Source organism: Callithrix jacchus, chromosome 1 (assembly GCF_049354715.1).
Source record: "Callithrix jacchus isolate 240 chromosome 1, calJac240_pri, whole genome shotgun sequence".
In the NCBI taxonomy this organism is placed as follows: Eukaryota; Metazoa; Chordata; class Mammalia; order Primates; family Cebidae; genus Callithrix; species Callithrix jacchus.
This window is the reverse complement of record NC_133502.1, coordinates 91,756,704-91,774,541: the sequence shown is the minus strand read 5'-3', so window position 1 is coordinate 91,774,541 and position 17,838 is coordinate 91,756,704. Positions and strand designations below refer to the sequence as shown.

The 17,838-nt window shown below is 36.3% G+C and overlaps 1 protein-coding gene across 10 annotated transcripts in view; it reads right to left on the bottom strand.

Annotated features, from left to right (window-relative positions):
* ALDH1A1 (aldehyde dehydrogenase 1 family member A1) overlaps positions 1–17,838 on the bottom strand; it is a 179,371-nt gene that overhangs the window by 157,779 nt on the left and 3,754 nt on the right. The gene's annotated exons all lie outside the window — the stretch shown is intronic.

The following is a 17,838-nucleotide window of genomic DNA, read 5'->3' as shown; positions in this document are numbered from 1 at the left end:
AGGGATTGCCTCAACCCCATTTTTATATCAGATCGTGTATTTTTGTGAATTAAAATTTTAATTGTAAGTCAAATTGGTGTTTTCACCATGTTACCAACTTCTTTTGGTACATACTAAATATGTATGTATATTATTTATAGTTTACCAGGACTGCTATAATAACAGAATACCAGAGGCCAGGTAGCATAAACAACAGAAATATATTTTCTCACAGTTCTGGAGGTGGAAAGTGCAAGATCCAGGTGCCAGCCAACTTGGTTTCTCCAGAGGCCTCCCTCCTTGGCTTAGAGGTGGCTGCCTTCTTGCTGTGTCCTAACACTGCCTTTTCTCTGTATGCACACATCCCTGGAGTCTCTCCCTCTTTTTATAAGAACAACAGTCATAATGCAGTAAGGCCCCACTCTAACAGTCTCATTGTAACTTAATTATTTTTTAAAGACCTTATTTCCGGATATAGTCACATTCTCAAGCACTAAAGGTTGGGGTGTCAACACATCAATTTCAGACTGGGGGAGACACAATTGAGCCCATAATAGTATATTATGAGAATAAAAGTGGCTGCTGATTTTTTAAAAATGCTTTTAAATGTAGGACTCAGCACTAAGTATGTGCTTTATGAACTGAATTTGTTAATGGGCTAAGGCATATAAGTGAACTTAAAATGGACCGTGAAAGAACTAGTATTCCAGATTGAAAGTTTGAGGTGGAATTGCATTATAAAGGATGTGGAATACAAGCTGGGAGGTAAGAGAACATCTGGGGTCTAATTCAACTGGGGAGAGCAATGAGCGAGGTGTGACTCTCTAGTTAACGATGATCTTGGCCAAGATGTGCAATGTACAAAGTAGAGAACTTTAAAGCAATTCAGAGACATTGAAAATTAAAGTCAATACATAGTCTTTTTTCCAATATAAATAAATTCAACATTCTCCTTGGGAATGAACAATTGAATAGCTTGTGTTTCTCTGTAAGAGCTTTTGAAATTATTTATATTATCCTCATGACAGTGTGTCAAAACGAAACTATTCTTATATCTTGTCAAATTTTCTGTATACTCAAGAAAATGGGGATGACTAGAAACTGTGAATATCTTCATATCTGTTTATCTGATATTTTCTTTAAAGAATTATGTTTTTCTAATCACTTTTTAAAAAATAAGCAAACCTTGTATTGTAAAATGCTAGTTTGCACTCTTTCTCTGCTCCTAATGCATAATTAAATAGTATACTATCGGGCATTTTGTATAATTTATGTTTGTATTGTATGTATTTTAGAAACGCGGGTGAGACTAAAACTGGGAAAAGAAAGTGTAAAAGCAAAATAAGAATAGCTTTCCTTTGTCATTTAATATATAATGATAAGTTCATTTTAATTATGTGTATTTACTTATCCTAAAATAATAATTTATTTCATGAAATATATAATCAGGAACAACATAGTGTAACTGTATTTATATATATAAACTTGTACTAACAAAAATGCTTTAAATAATAATCTGGAAACTACTCAAAGAAATCATTATAACTATAGAGAAGTGATAATATATGGATATATGCATCCACTGGTAATCCAAGATGAGTGAAGACTTAGAGTCAACATGTATGAAGTGTAAGAGCAGAGTTATAGGAATAAATATCCAGCTTCACACAAGTATATGCAGACACATCTCCCTGGCCTCCTTGTGGCCACGGCCCCTGGGGATTCTTGGTAACATTATAAAGACAAAGATCAGTCTGGAAACATTATCCACTGATGCAAATGAGTGCAGGATGTGCCTGGTCTCAAGTTCTTTAAAGAAGAAACTTGTGCCCAAAATTTAAAAGAACAGGATCATCTCCCACATTGCAATTCTCTAATTTATTCCCAGTTAAACCTATAATTCAGATAAAATATCAATCTGTAATAACACAAGAAGAAATCTGAACTATTTTAAAGAAAGGCATAAGGGGTCTTCGGGATTTTACTATCTACATAATTATTAATTAGGCTGTGAAATTTGTCCTGGTTTGCAGATGGTTCCTGGACTCTGAAAGTGTAGATACACAATTTGATATTTCAGATTCATATAGGACCTCCTCACGAAATTCAAGTCATACTTTAAATGAACAAGTAAAAAAAAAAACCCACTACGCTACATGCACTTTAAATAAGAAATAGCTAAAGGGAGTTGTTTTGAAGGCTTAACAAGCTATAAAAACAAATTCCCTGTGAGGAATACCTCCACTGGATTTGTCTTTATCCAAAAAAATGCAGGATGCAGTCAACATGTTCTCTATCATATACATTGTTAACACTGGAAGAGTCAAAATACATAAAAATAATAAAAGTTTATAGGTCTTTTATCCTTCAAGTTGTTTCCAGAAAATAGTTTACTTCCATTCAGTATGACTATCAGGCCCCACAAAGAATAAACTCTACACACAAAAGTGTTTTTATTTGCTATCTCTGTATACTGAAAAATGATGCATGAATATCATTTCCCAGCACAGTGAGATGATCAACTTACAAAATGTTCTTTTTAATGGCTCTTAAAAGTCTTTGTGAGTTTCTGATGTTTTAAGATTCCTTTACTAAACCTAATTTTCCCTTTTCCAGACATTATAGTCCCATTCATTTCTATAAGGTTCTGCATGGGGATGTAATCATTTGATGATCTCTTGATTACATCCTTCATCCCTGCCCCAGTACCTAGAGACATTCATTATTTTAAGGCTGATCTCTACCACCATGCACACTCCCCAAATGCAGGGGCAGTCTGTCTTGCTTCCCATTGTATCTCCAGTGTCTAGCACTATTTAAGGCATGTAGTACACATTCAATAATGTTGGATTGAATGTTTGGTGAATGATGAAATGAATTAATGATTAAATGAATGGATTTAGTGAAAGAACAGGAAAAGCTATAACAAAAAGGCAGTGTCTAAGAATGTCTGGTAAAGATAATATCTCTGGTATTTCTGCCTACCTTTTAATTTCTACTGTGTTGCTTACAATTCCTCAGCCTAAAAATCTGTTCAGTCTTCTCACACTTTATTTAATCTACAAGGTCCAAGGTCCAAGTCTCATCAATGAAGCATTTAATTCTTTAAAAAGTTTTTTTGTTATTATTATTTCAGAGATGGGATCTCACTTTGTCACCTAAGCTGGAGTGCAGTGGCACAATTGTAGCTCACTGCAGCCTCAAAGTCTTGGACTCAAGTGATCCTACTGCCTCAGCCTCCCAAGTAGCTGAGGCTACAGGTATGCACCACTACATCCAGCTATTTCTATTTTTTGTAGAGGCATTGTCTCGCTATGTTGCCCAAGCTGATCTCAAACTTCTGGCCTCAAGTGATCCTCTCACCTCAGTCTCCTGGGGATTACAAGTGCACACTACTGCTCTAGGCTCTCTCTCCCTTCCTCTCCTTTTTATGGCACATTTAATGGAAATTAGCCCTCATATGTCTTTCCAGAACCACAATCAAAGTATGTCCTTGGTATTTAGGAAACTTTCCAAAGGCAACATCTCAAGTGTGTTCCAAAATGTCACTGAGCTTCTTCCACTCTGACCACTGTATCTTGCCAACACAAAAGCTTGGGTGGCTGACAGTGCCATCGGCTCCACAGAAACATTGTTGTCTGGTAGCATGTGCCATCTCTTCGGTCCATTCTGATGGAGAGAAGGATCACTCTTCTCTCCTTGGACATCTTGTATCCAAGCATGGGTGTTGGAATTTACCTATTTTTCAAGGGCGCAACTGAGATTTAGCTGTACATTGGAAGAAAATTTACTTGAAGGTTTGGAAGGGGGGCGATTGGAAAGGATGATACCAGAAAAATTAAAAAGTTCTATAGCCTACTGCTTAAGCACAGACTCTTCCCAGACCTCATCCTGGACCAGCTCCTTGCTTTTTTTCTCCCTGAGGATAGGTCCCCCCACCTACTCCCAACCCTGACCAATCCAATCCCCATTAGAACTGTTCACTCCAGCTTATGAACACCTTGAGACCGGTAAAACAAAGATGCAAAGGAGGCTTCTCTCAGCCCCAGAGAACTGTCTCTTCTGGCCCTTGTCCTGGGCATAACTCTGAATCTTCATAACTTCCTAATCTAGGATTATCTAGGACTCACAGAGGGAAAGTCTGATCCTATAATCTCAATAGACATTCACATTATTAGTTTCCAAAATGTGGGATATTCACTTTTATTTATCATCCCCTTGTTATGCTAAAATTAGATAAGCAAGCATTCATCTCAATTTGTTCTTGTTCTCTCAAGCTATTGGTATTTCCTTTCACTGCCAGAGATCAAGTCCCTAACAGCATACTCTGTGTGTCAGGCAACAAAGTAGATATTTCTAAATTATTAATTTTGACATAAACCATGTAACAGGCATTAGTACTCTCTTTTTATTTTAAGACAGAGTCTCATTCTGTCATTCAGGCCAGAGTGCAGTGGCACGATCTCAGCTCACTGCAACCTCTGCCTCCCAGGTTCAAGTGATTTTCCTGCCACAGCCTCCTGAGTAGCTGGGACTACAGGCATGTGCCACCACACCTGGATAATTTTGTATTTTTAGTAGAGATGGAGTTTCACCATGTTGGCCAGGCTGGTCTTGAACTCCCGACCTCAAGTGATCCACCCGCCTTGGCCTACCAAAGTGCTGGGATTATAGGAGTGACACAGTCTAGTACCAGTGTTTTGCAGAAAAAGAGGCTCAGAAAGATAATATGCCCAAGATACTCTTCAGGTAAGGCTTAATGCAGAATTAAAATCGACATCAAACTCAACTCAAAACTTACGTAGTTTCCATAATGGCAATACTTTCAACAGTATATGCCTTAATTTAAAAGAAATTTTGGCAGCATCTCAAAATATAAAGTTGTGTCTCTAGAACATTCCAAAGTTATACCATTCAGAAAATCAATTTCAGTAGGTTAAAGACCTTAATAAAAAAAAGTCAAACCTTAAATGTCTAGAAGAATAAAGAAAACTTTCTTAAACAAGATACTGAAAACGCAATCCATAAAAAGCAGTTCATTTTCTACATTGAATTTTACCGCTCAATGAAAGGCATAATAGACAAAAGCAAAAGAAGCCAGAGAGTGAAAAATGATATTTGGAACATATAGCGTAGACAGAGGATTAAGTATCCAGAATTAAGAAGACTTTATTTAAATTAATAAGGAAAAAGTCACCAATCTCCAATAAATGGGAAAGGTTTATAAATAGGTAAAAATATGAAGGGCCAAGAAGTATGAAAAGATACGTACCTCAATAATAATTAGTGACATAGATATTAAAGCAAACTAAAATACCATTTGCACAAGTAGGTTGGCAAACGATGTACAATTTACAAATAGGTCAATACAAATAGTGATAAGTATTTGGAGAAATGAGAACTTGCATTTACTCTGATTGGGTATGCAATATGAAGAAACATTTGAAATTTTTAAATAAACATGAAGATGACTTGCTTGAGATTTAGGAATTTCATTAGAGAAATCCTCACACACATGCAAAAGAAGGCATGCATTAACCATTGTAGCTTTAATAGTGAAAAACTGAAAACAACCCAATGCTCATAAATAAGATGCTAGATATACATAATTATGTTGTTTTCATATAATAGAATTAAGTAGTGTAAACAAGTATGCTAGTGTTACATAAATCAATATGGATACATCGCTGAAACATTCAATAAAAAATAAATTGCAGAAGTACATATGGAGCAAGATATTATAATATTTACATATTTTTTTTTGAGATGGAGTCTTACTCTTGTCACCCAGGCTGGAGTGGAGAGGCACAATCTCAGCTAACTGCAACCTCCACCTCTCAGGTTCAAGTGATTCTCCTGCCTCAGCCTCCTGAGCAGCTGGGATTACAGGCACCTGACACTTTGCCCGGCTATTTTTTTTTCACTTTTAGTAGAGACAAAGTTTTGCCAAATTGGCCACGCTGGTCTCAAACTCCTGACCTCAGGTGATCTCCCCACCTCAGCCTTCCAAAATGCTCAGATTACAGGTGTGAGCCACCATGCCCAGCCTACATAAATATTTTTAACACTTGAAAAATCATGGTATATTTTGTGTGAATACATTCAAGTGTTTATACTATGGGAATAAATACATGAGGATGATGAATGCACATTCCAGCATTCTGTAGAGAGAGGATTTAAGATGGGGAAAGTATCACAGAGTTTCAATGATATAATATTTAATTTCATAGAATTTGATGATGGTTGAAGGCTGTTCATCATGTTTTTCATTCTAGTTTTCTCTGTGTTTAAAATATTCCAAACTAAAATTTAAAACTAAAGTGTGATACATGTATGCAGATGGTTAATATGTAGAAGTATATTTTTTGGAATGAAGGAATAATATATTATAAATAGCAAGTGTAAAATACGCATGTACACATTTATTGATTTTGTTAAAAGTATAGGAAAAGAGAAAGATGTGGCAATGTGTTGTAAAGAGAATGCTGACAAAACTATGTTTTTTTTTAAAAAAACATAATACTATAAATACAATACTATATTAAGAGCGTAAGCCTAATATGGAGCATATATTATTTATTTAAGATTATAAATTCCCTCCACATCTGTAAACTCATGTAAACGGTAAAGAAATGTTTAAGGGTGGCAAGTAACTGTCACAAAGTTAGTAGATCTGGTCTAGAGGGATAGTGAATCCTCAGACTCTCAGACTAGACAACTGAGCAGTGAGTTGAAACAGCAGGATATAGAAGTTTTGCATGAATTAAATTAAAACAAAAGCTGGCAACTGAGAATAAAGGAAGACAAAAAACTGTAAGTATAAAACCTTAGATGTCTGAGATTATTCATTGATCCATCAAGAAACTCTGCATAGCTACAAAACACTTTTATTTCCTGTTTGTGAGTGTTTTCAGGCACCTACTCTAAGCCAGACATTTTAGGTGCAAAGCATAAAAAAGATGACTATTATCTCTAACTTGCAAAACTTCTTAGAGTAGACAAAAATAAGGATACTGTGATTATGTATATGTATGCATGTATACACACATATACACGTACATAATGTGTATATATAGTCATATAGTTACATACACATATTTTCGTTGTTCTTTCTAAAACTGGTCATAAATATTCAAGCTTCCTTCTACCCTTCTTACACATATAAATGGGGTATGCATTTGAAAATTCCTTTGCAATAACCTGTTTTTGTAAAACAGACCTTGACATTGATAGAGAATGGCTGGGCTCTCGGCTGAGCCCCACCCTTAAGCCTGGAACCTAAGCCCTAAGTGAAAACAGCGACCCCATTTTTCCACCCAAATATTGCCTTTTTGGCCTGTCCCACCCCTATCCTGTCCCCAATAAAGACTTCAGCTGGTAGAGCAACACAAGCAGCTGAGCATCAAGGATACAAGCAGTTGAGTTGGCGAGCACAGAAACAACTGAGCATCAGAGACTACAGATAAATGTGGCTAACTTCAGACAGTGCAGCTTCCTCGGAGAGGGGCCCAGCTGGAGACAGCTAAGTTTCAGGGAAGAATTATCTCTCATTCCCTTTCCAGCCTCCCTTTTTACTGAGAGCCACCCACTGCTCAATAAAGTCTTCCTCATTCATCACCTTTCAAACAGTTCGTGTGACCTGATTCTTCCTGGATGCTGGACAAGAACCTGGGTGCCAAGAGGACAGAGGCTGCCACTCTGATCCTCCACTGAGCTGGTTGGCACTTGGCAATCCCCGGACAGCAGAGCTGAAAGAGCATTGGTGGTAACATGCTTTGACACTGCCGAGGGGCCTGCACAGAGTCTGCTTCCTCCAGAGAGGAGTGACTAGTCAGTTCTAGGGTTCGTTCACTCTGGTTCCCTCACTCCCTCACTCCCTCTTGCAAGAAATAGCCAGCCTGAGTGAAATGAGCCCCTTCAGTTCCTGCCTGTGAAAGGGGTCAAGGGAACTGTACCATCTCGGCATGATGAATGCTTTTCTTTGATAAGCATATTTGTATATCTCTACCAATTTACATCTTTGCACAGATGGTCACTTTTCTAGAGTCTTCGTTCCTTGACTCCTCCATTGCCAACTTCACCTAGCTTAAGCTATTTCTTAGCATTCCACTCTTACAGTCTTCATTGGGCCTCAGTGTGCCTCTTATCATTCTGCCTGGCTTTCATCTAGTTGTTTAACATTACTAAAGGTTTTTTCTATCTCAGAGTAGGTGAAAACAGGGTAGTTTAAGAAGTCCAGCAGATTAGGAAGAAAGTTTAACACATTTGAAAGGCAGAATGTCATCTATTGTCCTAGCAGTACTTAGCTAAGTGGCTTAAATGTAAAGTCATTGAACATGTACTGGATAATTCATGAGCATTTAAAATATTTACTGATTGGCAATCTACTTCACTAGACCTTTCTGGGTCATAGAATAGTATTTCTTGTAAATGCTTTCCAAAGGTAACATTGCAATGGGCAGTGAAATTATTTAGAAGATGATATCCCTTGATTTAACAATTGATATGGTTTGAATGTGTGTTCCCTCCAAATCTCATGTTGAAATGTAATCTTCTGTTGGAGGTGGAGCCTGGTGGGAGGTATTTGGGTCATGGGAGCAGATCTCTCAAGAATGACTTGGTGTTATTCCCTTGGTGATGATGAGAGCTGGTTGTTTAAAGGAACTTGTGAGAGAGGGGAATGAGATGGTGGGTAGGAGGCAGAACTAACTAGCAGCTCCCTTTCTGACCAACACACTAGTGTGTGGAGACTCACAGCATGAACTTTTGCTCCAATAACTACCACAGGAACATACCAGCAAAGCTGAGAGAATCTACAGATCCTTTGAAAGAACTGGATTACTGCTGGAGGCTGTGTGAGACACTGAAAAACTGTGAGTCCGCTTGCTTTCTCAACAGGAAAGCCCTGGTCACTGGCTGTCTGGAAATAGACTCACTGCTGTTGGAGGGGGACACAGTGGGATTGAGATTGGCCATTAGGACTGTGGGCTGTGTGGGAACAGATTAAGGCCTGTGACTACTGGCTTTTCCCTACTTTCCTGGTGACCTGTATGACTCAGCAAAGGCAGCCATAATTCCCATGAGAATATAACTCCCCTGGCCTGGGAACCACACCCCCATTCCCCACAGCAGCCACAGCAAGCCCTGCTCAAGGAGAGGCTGAGCTCAGATATGCCTATCCCTTCCCTCACCTGGTAGTCTTTCTCTATCCACTCTGGTAGCTGAAGACAAAAGTCATAATCTCTTGGGAGCACTAGGGTCTTGTTCACTGCCTGAGAAACCAGAATACTTAACCAGGTACACCTAGGGCAAGTCTGCATTCTCCCTATAGGATCACAGCTGATGCACTTTGAAAGCACTACCTCCTGGTTAGAGACTAACCAACATAAAACCAGCACACTAAACAAAAACACAACCAAGGACCCTCACAGAGTTCACTTCACTCCCCTGCTACCTCTACCAGAGCAGATACTTATATCCATGGCTGCAAGACCTGAAGATGAGTCACATCATAGGACTCTTTGCAGATACTCCCCAGTAACAGCCTGGAGCCCAGTAGCTCAACTGGTTGGCTAGAAGCAGAAGAGCAAAAACAATCATTGTAGTTCAGCTCGTAGGAAGCCACATCCCTAGGGAAAGGGAGAGAACACCATATCGAGGGAGCACCCTGTGGGACAAAAGAATCTGAATAGCAGTCCTTGAATCCCACATCTTCCCTCTGATGTAGTCTACCCCAGACTATGAGTAAGAACCAGAAAAACAATTCTGGTAATATGACAAAACAAGGGTTTTTTTTAACACCCTCAAGAGATCATACCAGCTCACCAGCAATGGATCCCAACCAAGATGAAATCTCTGAATTGCCAGAAAATGAATCAAGAAGGCACTAGAGAAAGGTGAAGTTGAACTTAAATGAATAAAAAGCATTATGCAGGATATGAAAGGTAAAGTCTTCACCAAAATAACATAAATAAAAACAATCATAAGTTCTGGTCAAGGATACACTTAGAGAAATGCAAATGTGCTGGAAAGTCTCAGAAATAGAATCAAATAAGCATAAGAAAGAACTTCAGTGCTTGAACATAAGGCTGTTGTATTAACCCAATCAATCAAAGACAAAGAAAAAAGAATTTAAAAAAAATGAACAAAGCCTCCAGGAATGTTGGGAATATGTTAAATATCCAAACCTAAGAATAATTGGTGTTCTTGAGGAAGATGAAACACCTAAACGTTTGGAAAACGTATTTGAGGGAATAATCAAGGAAAACTGCCCCAGCCTTGCTAGAGATCTAAACATTCAAATACAAGAAGCTCCAGGAACACCTGGGAAATTAATCACAAAAAGATCATTGCCTAGACACATTGATCATCAGGTTATCTAAAGTCAAGATAAAGGAAAGAATCTTAAGAGCTGTGAGGCAAAAGTGTCAGGTAGCTTATAAAGGAAAATCTATCAGATTAACAGCTGATTTCTCAGCAGAAACCCAAAAAGCTAGAAGGGATTATGGTCCTACTTTTAGCCTCCTTAAACAAAACAATTATCAGCCAAGATTTTCATATCCAGTGAAGCTAAACTTCATAAATGAAGGAAAGATATAGTCTTTTCCAGACAAACAAATACTGAGAGAATGTGTCACTATAAGAACTGCTAAGAGGAGCTCTAAATCTTGAGACAAATCCTCTAAATACATCAAAATAGAACCTCCTCAAGGCATAAATCTCATAGGACCTATATAACAATAATGTAGTGAAAAAACCAAGGAATTGAGGCAAAAAATAACATGATGAATAGAATAGTACTTCATATATCAATACTAACATTGAGTGTACATAGCCTAAGTGCTCCACTTATAAGATACAAAACTGTAGAAAGAATAAGAATTCACCAACCAGGTTTCTGCTGTCTTCAGGAGACTCACCTAACACATAAGGACTCACATAAAGTTAAGGTAAAGGGGTGGAAAGAGATATTTCCTGCAAATGGAAACCAAAAATGAGCAGGAGTAGCTATTCTTATATCACACAAAACAAATTTTAAAGCAACAGCTGTTAAAAAACACAGAGGGACATTACATAATGATAAAAAGACTAGTCCAACAGGAAAATATCACAATTCTAAATATATACGCATCTAACACTGGAGACCCCAAATTTATACAATTACTACTAGACCTAAGAGATGAGATAGATGGCAACACAATAATATTGGGGGACTTTAATACTCCACTGACAGCACTAGACAGGTCATCAAGACAGAAAGTAAACAAAGAAACAATGTGATTAAACTATACTCTACAACAAATGAACTTAACAGATACTTAGCAAACATTCTACCCAATAACTGCCAAATATACATTATATTCATCAGCACATTCTGCAAGATAGACCATATGAGAGACCACAAAACAAGTCTCCGTAAATTTAAGATCAAAATTATATCAAGTCCTCTCTTAGACCACAGTAAAATAACACTGGAAATCAATTCCAAAAGACATCCTCAATACCATGCAAGTATGTGGAAATTAAATAACCTGCTCCTAAATGGTCATTGGGTCAAAAACAAAATCAAGATGGAAATTAAAAAAATATTTAAACTAAATGACAGTAGTGACACAACCTATCAAAGCCTCCACGATGCAGCAAAAGTGGTGCTAACAGGAAAGTTCACAGCATTAAATGTGGTCTTCAAAAAGTCTGAAAAGGGACAAACAGTCTAAGGTCATACCTCACAGAACTGGAGAAAGGAGCAATCCAAACCTAAACCCAGCAGAAGCAAAGAAACAACAAAGATCAGAGCAGAACTAAATTAAGTTGAAACAAACAAACAAACAAAATAAAAAACATAAAAAAAAGTCAGTTCTTTGAAAAGATAAGTGAAATTGCTTTACTGTTAGCAAGATTAACCAAGAAAAGAATACAGATGATCCAAATAAGCTCAATTAGAAACAAAATGGGAGATATTACAACTAATACCACAGAAATACAAAGGATTATTCAAGACTACTATGAACACCTTTATTTACATAACCTAGAAAACTTAAGAGGAGATGAATAAATTCCTGGAAATATACAACCCTCCTAGATTAATCAGGAAGATACAGAATCTCTGAGCAGACCAATAACAAGCAACAAGATTGAAAGAGTAATTTAAAAATTGCCGACAGAATAAGTCCAGCACCAGATGGATTCATAGCTGAATTCTATCAGATATTCAAAGAGAAATTGGTACAAATCCTATTAACACTATTCCAAAAGACAGAGAAACGAGGAATCCTCCCTAAATCATTCTATGAAACCAGTATTACCCTAATACCAAAACCAGGAAAGGGCATAACAAAATAAGAAAATTACAGACCAATATACATGATTATCATAGATGTGAAAATCCTCAACAAAATACTAGCAAACTAAATCCAACAGCATATTAAAAAGATAATCCACCATGATCAAGTGGGTTTCATACCAGGGATGTAGGGATAATTTAACATAGGTAAATCAATAAATGTGATATACCACATAACAGAATTAAAAACAAAAAATCACATGATCATCTCAATAGACACAAACAAGCATTTAACAAAATCCAGCATTCCTTTATGACTAAAACTCTCAGCAAAATTGGCATAGAAGTGACATATCGTAAGGTCATAAAAGCCTTCTATGACAAACCCACAGCTGACATGATACTGAACTGGAGAATGTTGAAAGCATTCCCCCTGAGAACCGGAACAAGACAAGGAAGCCCATTTTCACCACTTCTATTTGACATAGTACTGGAATAGCCAGAGCAATCAGACAACAGAAAGAAAAAACGGCATCTGAATTGGTAAAGAGAAGTTAAACTGTTGCTGTTTGCTGACTGTAGGATCATATACCATAAAACCCTAAAGACTCGCCTGAAAAGCTCCTAGAACTGGTAAATGAATTCAGCAAAGATTCAAGATACGAAATTAATGTACAAAAATCAGTAGCTCTGCTATATACTAACAGCAACCAAGCTAAGAATCAAATCAAGAACTCAACCCCTTTCACAATAGCTGCACAAAAAATAAAATACTTAGGAATAAACCTAATCAAAGATGTGAAAGACATCTACAAGGAAAACTACAAACCACTACTGAAAGAAATCACAGATGACACAAACAAATGGAAACACATCTCATGCTCATGGATGGGTAGAATCAATATTTTTAAAATGACCACCCTGCCAAAAGCAGTATACAAATTCAGTGCAATCCCCATCCAAATATCACTATCATTCCTCACAGAACTAGAAAAAAAATCCTAAAATTCATATGCAACCAAAAAAGAGATGTCATAGCTAAAGCAAGACTAAGCAAAAAGAACAAATCTGGCCACATCACATTACCCAACTTCAAACTATACTATAAGGCCACAGTCCCCAAAGCAGCACAGAACTGGTATAAAGATAGGCACATAGACCAACAGAGTAGGACAGAGAAATGAACGCAAATATTTATACCCATCTGATCTTCAACAAAGCAAACAAAAACATAAAGTGGGGAACGGACACCCTATTCAACAAATGGTGCTGGGATAATTGGCAAGCCACATGTAGAAGAATGAAACTGAATCCTCATTTCTCACCCAATACAATAATCAACTCAAGATAGCTCAAAGACTTAAATCTGAGACCTGAAGCCATAAAGGTTCTAGAAGATAAGGTTGGAGAAACTCTTCTGGACATTGGCTTAGGCAAAGACTTCATGACCAAGAACTCAACAGCAAATGTAACTAAAACAAAGATAAATAGAAGAGACTTAATTAAACTAAAAAGCTCTCCACAGCAAAAGAAATAATTAGCAGAGTTAACATAACCCACAGAGTGGGAGAAAATCTTCATATACATCTGGAAAAGGACTAATATACAGAATCAACAAAGAACTCACACCAATCAGCAAGAAAAAAAAACCAAACAATCCTGTTCCCCAAAAACCTGCTGAGATAAAAAAGTAAATGAAAAACAAATAAATAAATATACACATAAAACATAAAAAAAATAAAGGAGCCTGCCACCTTCTCCTTGCTCTCTCTCTTGCCATGTGATGCAGCAGCTTCCCTTTCGCCTTCTGCCATGATTGTAAGCTTCCTGAGACCCTAATCAGGAGCAAAGGCAGATGCCATGCTTTCTGTATAGCCTGCAGAACTGTGAGCCAATTAAACCTCTTTTATTTACAAATTACCCAGTCTTAGGTATTCCTTTCTAGCAATGCAAACAGACTAATGCAGCAATATTATTATTTTACATAATGGAATCTAGTATATGCAACTTATTATTTGAAGGAGGAGAAATATTAGCCTTTGGTTTTGAGATAAGAATCCAAGATTTTGTTTTTCTCAGGCTTTTGGGCAAGATAGATATGAAGTCCATTATCTCATAAATAGAAAGTTGCTGTTTGCATTTTAGTTATAAATGATTCCCTCTATTTAAGAAAAATTAACTTGTTCACTTCTGCTCATTGCTTCCAGCTCTGTACTACACACACATACCTTTGTTTGGGATCTTTTTATTATAATGTAACATATATACAGAAAAATGTACAAAACATAACTATAAAGCTGGATGAATTTTTACAAACTGAGAACTACCAGCATCCCAGAGCCCCTGTCCTCTGATTCCCCTTACAGTCTCTGGTTTCGGTGCTTCAAAGACAGCCTCCAATATCATAGTTTAGCTTGCTTTTTAATTGTCTATAAAGGGAAATAAACAACACATGCTCTTTGTGCCTGACTTCTTTTGTACCACACTGCATTTGTAAGATTCATCCATGATGGGTTTGCAAGACGTATTTTTATGTGGTATAGCTATATTTCATTTATTCTCATTGTTGTAGAGTGTTCTGTTAGGTGAATACAACAATTTATGAGTTTATTCTGTTACTAGTAATCACTTGGACAGTTTCCAGTTTGGTTCTATTATAAACAGTGCTGCTTGGGCATTCTTGGGCACATTCTTTGGTGAACATATGTACACGTTTCTGTTGACGACATAAACCTAAGATTGGAACTGCTGAGTCACAAACATTCATTTGTTTAATTTTTAAACTGCCAGCTAGTTTTTTAGCCTTGTTATACCAATTTACACTCCTACTAGTGCCATAAAACAGCTCTCCGGTTGTTCCACACCTTCTTCAGCATTTGATATTTTCTGTAGCTACTTTGAGGGTCAACATACCCTTATTAAAGACACAGATCATGAAAAACATCCCTGACCTGATACCTTAAGTGAACTTAATTTTGGCAATGTTAGCTAGTTCATTCTTTCTTAATGAAATGCATCTGGGACAGATTGAATGCATTCATCCACTCAAGTCCTTCAAAAGTGAATGATCTCCCATTCTTCCCCGCCTCTTACCAAACACAAATGCTATTAGCTCACAGTTACCATGGCCCCCTGAGAAAGCTATTTTAGCAGTACTTCCTTTTTATAGTTTCTTTCAGTAGAGATGCTGTGGGATTTTCTCCATCAATTAGATCAAACTCTACATTTAAAAAACATTTCAGTTATTACAATGTCTACATTTTCTTCATAATTTAAAAGTCATCTAAGACTAGTAACTTTTGGTTATCTTGTGGCATGCCTCTTTTATGTTTTCAAAAATCCTATTTTTCATTTCATAATTGGGACAGAAAAACAGGATTTTTTTAAATTGACTCACATTTCTAAAATTCCTTCTTGGTCAAAAGTGCAAATCTGTTGACCCTTTCAAACTTTTGTTGTTCTGAGAAGAAAACAAAATTTAGAAAAAGACATTTTTGAATTATTTTTCATTGCCTTTGTGTTTCTTTTCCTCTGTTTTACTCTATATCTTTTCTAATGAATAACATTCTGCTTCTTATTTACTTATTTTTAAAATAAAGAATTTAAGTGATTTTTTTCATGCTTTTCTAGAAGTATCATTTCATTAGAAAGATATTTCTGGGCAATAAAAGCTTAAGTGTCAACTGTGAAATCATTTTATTGACAAAATTTGAAATTTTTCTGTTGCTTATACAGTTTGATAATCCTATGAATTCTACAGAAGGATTATACAAGTAACGATCTTTTAATCATGAGTCCCCTAGAAAGATAAAACTTTTTCACACTTAATTTAATTTTCCACACTTATGATATATCTTTAAATTTGTTTCTTCATTTTGTTTTGGTAATTTTTTCTGTGTAAAAATATGTAATTTTAAAATAGCCAAATATATGTAGCTTTTCCTTTATGGTTTCTGTGATTCCTGTCATACTTGGGAATAGCTTTCCCATTTCAAATTTATACAAATGGCATTCTAAATTTCTTTCAATATTTTTCTTAGAGTAAGAATTCAATTCTCTTTTCTTCTACATGGATAATCAAACAATATAAGCATTGTTTATAAAATTAGTCTTTCTCACTAAGTTCCATTAAAATCCTGTATCTACTAAATCTTTCTATGGATGCTCAGGCATATATGGCTAATATACTTACATATTCCTGTGCTAATATTACACATTTACCTTTGTATAGTTACATCATAGTTATTTTAGTATTTCAAAATCTCCTCCTTTGCCTTCTTGTTATTATTCATAAATTTCTTGACTATTTCTAGAGATAAATTTTCCCACATACATTCTACAATTACTTTGTATTGTTTAACAGAAAAGCTTATTAAGATTATAATTTGAGTTGCATAACATTTCTATATTAATTTTAGAAGTAGTGACATTTCTATAATGGTTTTATTAAGATTATTTCATGTACTTCATTTGGGTTTTATAAATTAACTTTTGTATAACTTTCATGCTACTATTGCTATATTTAAGTCTAAGAATTTTCACAATCAGTCCCTATTATAAATGAATCTTTCTTTCTTTCTTTTGCTTCAACCTTGCTATTGCTAGGACAGAGAAAAAGTTACTGATTTTCTTAAGGGATACAAAGTTAATTTTAAGGCTTTTTCAAGAGCTACTGGAAAGAGACAGAGACATTCTTTATTCCTGGAACAGAGATTTTGGCAGACATCTGGTCATGAGGAGTCTGAGAATCACTCAATATGAAGGAAAGTAGAATCTAAGGATCGAGACATGGCAGGTTCTAGGGCTATTATCTGAACTACTAGAATAAGCCATATTTGAAACCATTACCAGTTATCCTTTGCAATTATTTTGAGCCAGTAAATTTTCCCTATATTTATTTAATTTAAGTAGGTTTAGGCTGGGCACAGTCTCTCATGCCTGTAATCTCGCACTTTGGGAGGTCAAGGTGGGCAGATCACCTAAGGTGAGGGGTTTGAGACCAGCCTGGCCAACATAGTGAAACCCCATCTCTACTGAAAAAAAAAAAATACAAAATTGACGGGGCATGGTAGTGTGTGCCTGTAATCCCAGCTATTGGGAGGCTGAGGCAGGAGAATCACTTGAACCCCAGGAGGCAAAGACTGCAGTGAGCCAAGATTGTGCCATTGCACTTCAGCCTGGGCAACAAGAGCGAAATTCAATCTAAGAAAAAAAAAACACACCAAAAAATAGGCCTTATTCTTCATTATTTATCAAATAAGATGGTACAGAAATTTGAATTTGGCTTCCTGAGATAATTCTTAGGCTGGTAATCCTCAGAAAAAATACCAGAACCAATACACTCTATTACCATCATGATAATAAAATGAAAAATAATTTAATGGTATAGACTTGAGCATAGAGAGTTGCTTAAATGTTATCAGAGATATATAGGATAAAGCTTAGATTGCTTCATTAAGGAGCTGAATTTTAATAGTTACTGATACAATAAAAAGTGTAGAAGGCTCTAAATGCAAAACTATAAAAATGAAATAAAGTAATTGTGTAAAAGGAAGATGAAGAACATTTATTCTATT